The following is a 12,032-nucleotide window of genomic DNA, read 5'->3' as shown; positions in this document are numbered from 1 at the left end:
CAACATCCGTTCCGATGTGCTGTTATTATTTAGAAGCTATTCTTTTCGGCTCACAGTGCTTTCTTCAGGGCTTTCACAGTGCCTTCCCTTGGTTGGAGGGTGTTATTCACAATGATCCACTATCTGGATAAATAACAATAACAGCTTCTTGGACCTTATCAGCAGTTCCCAGAAGGCTCATACACACCCATAAATCTCCTGGTCACATTGCGACTGCAGAATTTACTGCAGTGTACTTTATAAGGCAAAAGTCCTCTTTAATCTACAGGGATGGCCTGACCAACAATTCATTGTCATTAGCAACAGTGTGTTGCCCAGTCAAAGCTGTCTGCTGTATCTGACAGAGGGCCTGCTGAACTCTGCCTGTACCACTTCTAACATGGTGACTGGCTGCTAGTCACGACCCTACCCCAGATCCACTGCGGAGTGTGGGGACAGAGGGGGAGGAGAGGGGGAAAGGGAGGAGAGGAGAGAAGGATATTAATGGAATGATAAAGCAGAGAGATCCTGCTGATATCTACACTCGTTTGATGTACAAGATAAAAGGGATTCCTTTCTGTCTCTCTTTCTGATATAAAGCACTGGGCTTGCAGTGAGCAGTTTGCAGTGAGTACAATACAAAGCACCTCGTCTTCATTGACGAGCCATGCTGTGCTGCAGAAAACTGTCCTCAGTCATTTATCATGAGCTCATAAAATGCATTATCCTTCCTCAAGCTCCCAATAAGGACATACTGTATGTGATTACACTATGTCAGACAAATCATGAACATACTGTATCACCAAGGAGCACAATGTCCATTAGCTTAACATAAATCAGACTTTATACAAGTATAATGGCCACTACTAACCCTGACCTAATGCATCTTAGGCAGCATACCATCCTCTGAACCATGGAATAGCAGTGAACTGGTACTTTTTGCCGGAGACATGAGTCGTTAACTAATTAATCCTCCCAGAGAAATGTAAATGACAGATTCTTATCTTGAGATTTGTATCACATGTGATTTATCTCACTTCCCTGAGCTGTAGCGATTTCACATGTCCCCTGGCAAAAAACTGTTGAATAAAGCGGAACGGCGTCCAAGCTTTCAAAGAATTTAAAAGGACAAAATCCTCTGGATATCTCCTGCCAAATCCCACAATCCTCTGCGGTGGTGCTCCCACTGCAACCCCTGGGAGGAGGCTCTTTATAGAGTATACTCCCCTCCAGTATCCTCAGTTCCCATTGAATACCAACAAAGCAACAGGACAGGCCTTCTCCCACCACTACAGAGGAGAGTCTGGGCTCTTGCTGTTAGCATGCCCTTCTGTGGCTTCATTGGTATGACTGGGAATGAATGAGAGCATTAACCCCACTTTGTGCTACCTGCAATAGGGGGATTATTATAGTGCAGCACCTGAAGCTGGTTAGAGACAGGGGTACTAAAGGAAGAGCCTGGCCTAGTGTTAAATCCTCACCGCTGACTGATTTTCTCTACACTCGGCTCTGCATGTCAATGTATCTCTCTGCCTATTGTATCCATCCTACTTAGGGCCTATCTCTCTCACTCAGTGGTGTGGCCCGGTGGGCAAAGCCCTTTCACTGTCACTCCAGGAAGTTTTGGTGGTGCACCGAGTGCCCTGTAACAGTTTTAAACTTCAAATTGCTTTCAACAGCAAATTACCATTCGCTAAGCTCCGCCCCAGAATTTTTAGCAACCAATCGCAGTGCGACAACTGTCAAGTCCAACACATTGGACAAGCTCACCTTCCAATTGCATGAAAGCCAGTGAGGGCTATGGCAAAAACTGAATTATAAAAAATAAAAAAATGAAATAGCTTAATAATTGAGCAGTGCAAAGGGAGTATTGTGATTCCTGAAGTGCAGAGTCTGTTGATGGAGTATTTTTCGAATCCGAAATTATACTTTTGTTACATTGTATAACTTGTTTAAAAAAAATGTATGTTAGCTAGCTAAGTTAGCAATGTTATGAACACAACTCTCATGTGCTGTCGAGATCAGGATACGATTTATGAGCACTAGTTAGCTCCAGAAGTGGTTATATCTTTGACTGCATGCTGAGTGAATTCAGCACCATTCAGTGGTTAGCTACACTACAAACATTACCAGGTTCCCTTGAAGCAATTGTAATGACAGTCCACCAGAACATAACCAAGAGTTAGTAAGGTGTAGTCTGTGTAAGGCGTAGTCTGTGTAAGGCGTAGTCTGTGTAAGGCGTAGTCTGTGTTTAACCCACTGAGGTAGGGTTTAATTTCATTATATATTTTAAACAGTTTGAGATCATTTTGAGAGGATTTCGCCAGTGGTTGAATGGGGAATTGGGCTTCTCGGGAAAATGTTGTCCAAGGTTGCAACAGTAACCAAAGGGGGCAGGGCTTAGCGAAAGGTCATTGGGAAATGTTCCAGAGAACGAGAGTGGGAGGAATAGATGAAATCCCACTGCAAATGTTGTACTTGTGCTAGTGTGGCCGATGTGAAATGGCTAGCTAGTTAGCGGTGGTGCGCTAATAGTTTTTCAGTCAGTGATGTCACTCGCTCTGAGACCTAGAAGTAGTTGTTCCCCTTGCTCTGCAAGGGCCGTGGTTTTTGTGGCGCGATAGGTAACGATGCTTCAAGGGTGGCTGTTGTTGATGTGTGCAGAGGGTCCCTGGTTCAAGGCGAGGAGAGGGACGGAAGCTATACTGTTACACTAGCTTTGAGTCATCAGTCAATTGAGTTGATTGTCATTGTATGGCCCTTTGTTTAGAATGTCTACATACTGAGGTGATTTCAAAAACACTGCATCTGCATTGATTCAACCTGCTACCTCAGGCTCTGCTATGCACATAATATCTTCCATTCTGTCCAATCAAATCAATTCAAATGAAGTTACTGTTGTGCTTGTTGTCAGTCACCCACATTTGTGTACGTGTTAAATAATATATTGCAACAAAATGTTACATTCAGTTCAGTAAGGTAAGTGACTCTTAATCTGAAACACTCATAAAATAGTAGACTAAATGTCATTTGTTTTTACATGATTTTCTCTGTGGCTCCAGGGCATGTACAGTACTAACTGTACTGTAAATTGCAGTAATTATGAGAAAAGTCTTGTAAAACAACATACCGTAACTCCACACATGATAATGATAAAAAGGGGCAAACATGGACAAATCAGTGAGCCCTGTTTCTTACACAGGCTAATGAACGTGACAATAAACAATCCAGACTTCATTTCACAGGTTCTGTTTTTTTCTTTCAAAGGAAACAGAGCCTTCCTGAAGACACAGAAGAATAGGAAATTTGACTGAGCTAGGAGAGCAGGGTGGCTGAGGGACAGAGGGACATTTAAAACCAACAGTGAAGATCAAAGTGTTTTGGCAGGCCCCCCCACACACATTGGGCTGCAGAAGAAGCGGGATATGAGAGCTATATCTGGACAGAGACAGACAGACGATGTCAAAGCAGAATAAAAATCCACCAAACTCAAAAGGATGAGAAATAAAATACAACTACATCCGACACAAAGGCTTGAACAGAGCCAATGAATCTCCTGTACCCATTCTGTCTGACTACCACAATTGTTCCACTGAAGCAACAGTGTTCAATTGAAGGAACTCATAAATATGTCAAAAAATGTTAACACCGCACATAAAGTACTGTCAAAAATGTCATTGATAACAGAGACTGATAATAATAGCATTAAAAGCAAAGCCTTACCATGTTGGGCTAAGACTACGTCGTAAGGAAGCAAACAGCCAAATGAGAGAAGTGTCCGTTAACTAATCACAGTGAACATTGAGTGGGACAAGGCTCTTTTAGAACCAGGAGGAGGAAACATTTGTCACACATATGGGTTCTCATTACTGGCCAGAGTGACCCGGCACCCAGGGTCAACGCTAAGACATGGAAGGAATGGACAGACACTAAACATCTTTCTACTCCGCCTCTTTTCTTTATTTACAAGATGAAGAATAAAACGGTCCAGGAAGAACCATCTTGTGGTATGAGACGTTTTCTATGAGTCTTTGTTAGCAGATGTAAGGGTCTGGAAGCCCGTTCCCAGATGCAGCCAGGACCCTGCTCCATGGCAGGCCACACAATGGCCAACACTGTGAGACAGAGCTGTGAGGCACTCGCAGGCAACAAGGCCTGTTTTGTGTTGGTCTGTCCCTCCATTTCTTATAAATCAAATTGACCCTGTGTGAAGTGTGTTCGAGCTGCCACACTTCCCTCTGATACTGACTGATTGTGACTGACTATCTCTAACATGGCATGCAGCCGGCCAGGCTACATCATCTGGCAGCTGGCTAGACAGAGATCTAAATGAAAAAGCGATAAGAACCAGAGAAGACAGCAGACACATTTTCAATCTTTAGAAACCCAACTTTCAAGCGGAGTTGTCCTGTTCAACATCAAGTTTGTTTACAGCCAGGATGTCTGACATGTCCTTAAGAGCTCATCAAGGCCATGGGGGACTATTTGTGTGGAATATGTTTATAAGGCCTATTTATTTTGTCCTTCTCACAATCACTCAGCTAAATGCAAATCAGAACAAAGGCTTACATTACCTATAAGACACAGAACTCATACTCAGCATTAAGTTCTCAAAGCTTGTTACAGTAGTATATCTGGTACGCAATGTGCACTATTGGGACGACTTCATGATGAGATTCTTGAGATGTTGATGATTGACAACACATGATAATGTCTGAAACGAACACGTTGTCCTCTTGCGTTTTGAATATGAGTTAGAAGAACACATAAGCTCACACTAAACGTTCCATAAATGAGGACACAGTGTTTCTTGTTGACTGAACTTGTTGACAGGTGGCAAAGCACCGTTGATTAGATCCAGAGCATACTGGAGCATCGTTGACCGACTTCAATGGAGTGTGTCATGTTATCAAACAATCTTCACTGAAGGAGCAGCAATAATTCAATGTTGGTTCTCTCGTCTGTTATGAGGGGTATAAAACACAAACATGCGCCTACAGCAGCTGTGGAGTATCTGTATCTGATCAGTTAATGAGTGGATCAGACTGATCAGTTAATGGAGTTGATGAGTTGATCAGACTGATCAGTTAATGGAGTTAATGAGTTGATCAGACTGATCAGTAAATGAGTTCATGAGTTGATCAGACTGATCAGTTAATGAGTTCATGAGTTGATCAGACTGATCAGTTAATGAGTTCATGAGTTGATCAGCCTGCAGATCATAATAGTCCCCTTTCAGATTGCTCAACTTTCAAATACACTTCATATACTGTACCTTTGATTACTATTGTAAAGTGTACTGTATATACATATAGGTACATCACGTGTGTGTGTGTGTGTGTGTGTGTGTGTGTGTGTGTGTGTGTGTGTGTGTGTGTGTGTGCGTGTGTGTGTGCGTGTGTGTGCATGCATTCGCGTGCGGCCTTCTCGTCAGGCAGGCCCTATTACTGTACATTTTGAAATGAAAGACGACAGGTTTGAAAGGCTTGCTTATTGTCATCGACATCTTGTACTAGAAAAGCTTTTCACACCAGAACGTGATTGATGCAGCTACGCTAAGCTCAGTAAGTAAGCACCCTCTTGTGGAAGATAACGGAGAAACAAGCAGTGTGATGCTTTCACTCACACAGAATGAAAACGAATAGCCTTTAGAAGATTTGATTTGACCATTTAAAATCCATAAAATGTTACACCAAGCAACAGATACATAAATAAATACGGTATCTGACATCTCAGTACATGATCTGTAATTCTTCAAATTGAATTACGTTTGTCACCCCAAAGCACAATATTCAGTGTCCAACAACTTGAACTACAATGTCTTATTGGATCGTTTTCAGTTTAGGTATGTATTCATTCATTTGTTATCCCATACATTCATTGTGTAAGGACACCTTGTGTGTGGATATTAAGTTCAAAGCCCTTGCAGACTAGGCTATCCTGCTGTCCATGACATATCAAATGTTCAATCAAAGTGAAATACAAATCCTGCTTAGTTCATTTCTAGTTGGCATGCACTTGGATGTCACTATGTGAGTACACTGTCCTATCGCTCACCTTGCTGTGACGTTGCACTCTACAGTCACATGGTATAATAATGTTCTGATGAAGCCTTGCCTTAAAGGGATACTTCGGGACTTCCCCAGAGTGAGATAAACTTGTCTTAAAGGGATACTTTGGGACTTCCCCAGAGTGAGATGAACTTGTGGATACCATATTTATGTCTCTGCGTGCAGTTTGAATGAAGTTGCTAACAAGCGCAAATGCCAACTAGCGTTAGGTCAATGACTAGCAGTCTATGAATATCTGCTAGCATGCTAGTAGATACCCATAGACTTCCAGTCAGTGGCGGCAGGTAGCCTAGTGGTTAGAGCTTTGGGCCAGTAACGGAAAGGTTGCTGGATCGAATCCCTGAGCTGACAAGGTAAAAATCTGTTGTTCTCCCCCTGAGCAAGGCAGTTTACCCACTGTGCCATGTATGTTGATTATGGCATCCACAAATTCGTTTGACTCTGGGGAAGTAGATAAAAGGCCAAAATCCCAAAGTATCCCTTTAACAATGAACAAAATGTCACATGAAAATGATTAACTTTACTTCTTTGTGAATGTTATGGTCAGTAGAGTGGACATATAAGTTATGCCGGTTAATTCTGCCATTCTGATGAACAGGAGAAGAACAGGAGAAGAACAGGGTTCATACTGTAACTGTTGTTTGGACTGTGGCCATGTACTTATTGTTAAAACAGCTATATCCAACCAAGTCCAGGGCTTTGTACTCCAGTATTTCCATCCCAATTAACCTGAATTATCCGTTAAAAAGAAGGGAAACAATCCTCTACAAATCTGCTTGAACGTGTCTGAGAAATCATGTTACTTTCTACAATCACTGAAACAGCAACCGCACTAAGACAGTCATTAAACAAGCTGCTGGTTGTCAGATGTCTCTGTTATATCACATTCCCCGGGGTAGAGGAAAAAGGGACAAATCTATTAGCCCATAATGTATATAGTTTGCTCATACTGTAACTATGGTACGTAAAGTTGTCTTTGGCCAATGTTAAGTCTGATATGGAATATTTAGTAGAGTACCCCTACTTTATTTTAAATGTAGCCGAGTCTATGGAATTGGATCTTGATTAATGTAAAAACCTGGATGAATGAATAGTGAGTGTGTCCAAAATGCCTACTAAGCACAACTCATATTTATAGCTTTGGGGTCATTTTCAAATGCTCTTCTCAACAACAGCAGATGAATGCTTTGGCAGATATTACTGGTGCAAATTCTCACCAAGGACAATGGCCCAGTATAAAAGAGGCTTCTGCAGCAGGCTATCACCCCCTTAGCATCAGCAACAAGGTAAGTCTCCCCCCATGCTTGACAAGAATAGTTGAATTCTTATACAGTGCCTTGCGAAAGTATTCGGCCCCCTTGAACTTTGCGACCTTTTGCCACATTTCAGGCTTCAAACATAAAGATATAAAACTGTATTTGTTTGTGAAGAATCAACAACAAGTGGGACACAATCATGAAGTGGAACGACATTTATTGGATATTTCAAACTTTTTTAACAAATCAAAAACTGAAAAATTGGGCGTGCAAAATTATTCAGCCCCCTTAAGTTAATACTTTGTAGCGCCACCTTTTGCTGCGATTACAGCTGTAAGTCGCTTGGGGTATGTCTCTATCAGTTTTGCACATCGAGAGACTGACATTTTTTCCCATTCCTCCTTGCAAAACAGCTCGAGCTCAGTGAGGTTGGATGGAGAGCATTTGTGAACAGCAGTTTTCAGTTCTTTCCACAGATTCTCGATTGGATTCAGGTATGGACTTTGACTTGGCCATTCTAAACACCTGGATATGTTTATTTTTGAACCATTCCATTGTAGATTTTGCTTTATGTTTTGGATCATTGTCTTGTTGGAAGACAAATCTCCGTCCCAGTCTCAGGTCTTTTGCAGACTCCATCAGGTTTTCTTCCAGAATGGTCCTGTATTTGGCTCCATCCATCTTCCCATCAATTTTAACCATCTTCCCTGTCCCTGCTGAAGAAAAGCAGGCCCAAACCATGATGCTGCCACCACCATGTTTGACAGTGGGGATGGTGTGTTCAGGGTGATGAGCTGTTCAGGGTGATGAGCTGTGTTGCTTTTACGCCAAACATAACGTTTTGCATTGTTTCCAAAAAGTTCAATATTGGTTTCATCTGACCAGAGCACCTTCTTCCACATGTTTGGTGTGTCTCCCAGGTGGCTTGTGGCAAACTTTAAACGACACTTTTTATGGATATCTTTAAGAAATGGCTTTCTTCTTGCCACTCTTCCATAAAGGCCAGATTTGTGCAATATACGACTGATTGTTGTCCTATGGACAGAGTCTCCCACCTCAGCTGTAGATCTCTGCAGTTCATCCAGAGTGATCATGGGCCTCTTGGCTGCATCTCTGATCAGTCTTCTCCTTGTATGAGCTGAAAGTTTAGAGCCAGGTCTTGGTAGATTTGCAGTGGTCTGATACTCCTTCCATTTCAATATTATCGCTTGCACAGTGCTCCTTGGGATGTTTAAAGCTTGGGAAATCTTTTTGTATCCAAATCCGGCTTTAAACTTCTTCACAACAGTATCTCGGACCTGCCTGGTGTGTTCCTTGTTCTTCATGATGCTCTCTGCGCTTTTAACAGACCTCTGAGACTATCACAGTGCAGGTGCATTTATACGGAGACTTGATTACACACAGGTGGATTGTATTTATCATAATTAGTCATTTAGGTTGGATTATTCAGAGATCCTCACTGAACTTCTGGAGAGAGTTTGCTGCACTGAAAGTAAAGGGGCTGAATAATTTTGCACGCCCAATTTTTCAGTTTTTGATTTGTTAAAAAAGTTTGAAATATCCAATAAATGTCGTTCCACTTCATGATTGTGTCCCACTTGTTGTTGATTCTTCACAAAAAAATACAGTTGTATATCTTAATGTTTGAAGCCTGAAATGTGGCAAAAGGTCGCAAAGTTCAAGGAGGCCGAATACTTTCGCAAGGCACTGTAAAAGCTGACTGGAGCCATAATGCATCATGGGAACATGAAGTTCAAGCAGAAGCAGCGTGAGGAACAGGCAGAACCTGATGGCACCGAGGGTGAGGGGGAACACTCTAAAAACCCTTCATCTGTAACGACGTTCGTCTGTAGAAGAAGAAAAACATAGACTGTCCACCCAACTCACGCCCTGACCATACTAACTACAATACAAAACAAAGGAAAAAGAGGTCAGAACGTGACATCATCACATGATTGTGTATATCATAACTGAATAAAACACAATTAATCAGGTAGTCATCAATCTTTGTCATAGAGAACAGGTATTAACAAAACAAAAGTTGTAATGTCATAAATTGACGGTTGTCTGCTCTGTTTGTAAAGTATTGTTGTGTTCCCTACACAGAAGCTGATAAAGCAGCATACCTGATGGGCTTGAACTTTACTCTGCTATCCCAGAGTAAAGGTTGGGAATGAGTATGTCACCAAAGGACAAAGCATTCAGCAAGTAAGACAGTAAGACATGGACAATATGTGTCTTTAGACTAAGTAATGGTCAACTAAGGGGATATTTTCTATACATTATAGGTGTATAACTCCATTGGAGCCCTTGCCAAATCAGTCTATGAGAAGATGTTATTTTGGTTGGTCTTAAGGATCAACCAACAACTGGATACAAAGCAGTCCAGACAACATTTCATTGGTGTTCTGGATATTGCTGGATTTGAGATCTTTGAAGTATGGTTCCAACATATTGATATCTTTCATTACTAATGTTTTGTGAAATGAAACAAGCACACATTGATCCTCAGGCATTCATTTGCATGATACTTTCATATTCCCTCAGTACAACACACTGGAACAGCTCTGCATCAACTTCACTAATGAGAAACTGCAACAGTTTTTCAATAATCACATGTTTGTGTTGGAACAAGAGGAATACAAGAAGGAAGGAATAGACTGGGAGTCCATTGACTTTGGTATGGACTTGTGTCACGCCCTGACGTTAGAGAGCCTTTTAATGTCTCTATTTAGTTTGGTCAGGGTGTGATTTGGGGTGGGCATTCTATGTTTTTGTTATCTATGATTTTGTATTTCTATGTTTTGGCCGGGTATGGTTCTCAATCAGGGACAGCTGTCTATCGTTGTCTCTGATTGGGAACCATACTTAGGTAGCTCTTTTAAAAAAATATATATATATATATATATTTTTACCTTCTTTCAGGGAGGGAAGTTAACTTTGTTTGTGGCACATTGCATTTAAGCGTCACGGTTGGATTGTTTATTGTTTTTGTCGGCGTCATCATATAAAAAGGAATATGTACGCTCACCACGCTGCGCTTTGGTCTACTTCATTCAATGGTCGTGACAACTTGGCTCCCTGAATTGAACTTATTGAGAAGGTATTGTCAAAAACCATATACATTGATTTAATCATGTTGAATGCCCTGCATTTGATTAGTTATTCTCGGCAATCTAAAATCAAATCTAGAGTCGGCTTTCTATTTCGCAACAAAGCCTCCTTCACTCACGCCGCCAAACTTACCCTAGTAAAACTGACTATCCTACCGATCCTCGACTTCGGCGATGTCATCTACAAAATAGCTTCCAATACTCTACTCAGCAAACTGGATGCAGTTTATCACAGTGCCATCCGTTTTGTTACTAAAGCACCTTATACCACCCACCACTGCGACCTGTATGCTCTAGTCGGCTGGCCCTCGCTACATGTTCGTCGCCAGACCCACTGGCTCCAGGTCATCTACAAGTCCATGCTAGGTAAAGCTCCGCCTTATCTCAGTTCACTGGTCACGATGGCAACACCCACCCGTAGCACGCGCTCCAGCAGGTGTATCTCACTGATCATCCCTAAAGCCAACACCTCATTTGGCCGCCTTTCGTTCCAGTTCTCTGCTGCCTGTGACTGGAACGAATTGCAAAAATCGCTGAAGTTGGAGACTTTTATCTCCCTCACCAACTTCAAACATCTGCTATCTGAGCAGCTAACCGATCGCTGCAGCTGTACATAGCCTATCGGTAAATAGCCCACTCAATTTACCTACCTCATCCCCATACTGTTTATATTTATTTACTTTTCTGCTCTTTTGCACACCAATATACCTGTACATAACCATCTGATCATTTATCACTCCAGTGTTAATCTGCAAAATTGTAATTATTCGCCTACCTCCCCATGTCTTTTGCACACAATATATACAGACTCTCTTTTTTTCTACTGTGTTATTGACTTGTTAATTGTTTATCCCATGTGTAACTCTGTGTTGTTGTCTGTTCACACTGCTACGCTTTATCTTGGCCAGGTCGCAGTTGTAAATGAGAACTTGTTCTCAACTAGCCTACCTGGTTTAAAAAAGGTGAAATAAAAAAATAAATAAAAATAAAAAAAGAATAATCTCTTGTCCACCAGCCAATGGGCATCTTCTCCATCCTTGAAGAGGAGTCATAGAGTTTGTTCTTGAAAGAAGGGTCTGTTGACATAGGGAACATAGACATGTTCCCTATGTCAACAGACCCTTCTTTCAAGAACAAACTTTATGACCAGCATCTTGGAAAGAACAAGCTTTCCAAAAGCCAAAGATTGTCAAAGGCAAACCTGAGGCCCACTTCTCCCTGGTGCACTATGCTATGCTGGTACTGTGGACTACAGTACTTGAGGATCTGTTATGGATAAATGCACTATGGGTGTGCTAGGCAAACTGGATAGTAGTTTGTCAACCTGTAGGTTTGTATTGAGGAACTTGAGGAGGAAACTGAGGCTGATCGTGCTGTTCGGGCCAAGCTAGAGAAGCAGAGGGCTGACCTCTCCAGGGAACTTGAGGAGATCAGTGAGAACCTTGAGGAGGCTGGTGGAGCCACTGCTACTCAGGTTGAGATGAACAAGAAGCGTGAGGCTGAGTTTCTGCTGTTTCTGCTGCTGCGTTTCTGCTGCTGAGTCTGAAACTGCGTTGAGACCTGGAGGAGTCCTCTCTACAGCATGACGCTACCTCTTCTACTCTGTAAAAAAC

This window comes from Oncorhynchus clarkii, chromosome 12 (genome assembly GCF_045791955.1).
Source record: "Oncorhynchus clarkii lewisi isolate Uvic-CL-2024 chromosome 12, UVic_Ocla_1.0, whole genome shotgun sequence".
Classification (NCBI taxonomy): Eukaryota; Metazoa; Chordata; class Actinopteri; order Salmoniformes; family Salmonidae; genus Oncorhynchus; species Oncorhynchus clarkii.
Note: the sequence above shows the minus strand (reverse complement) of the source record.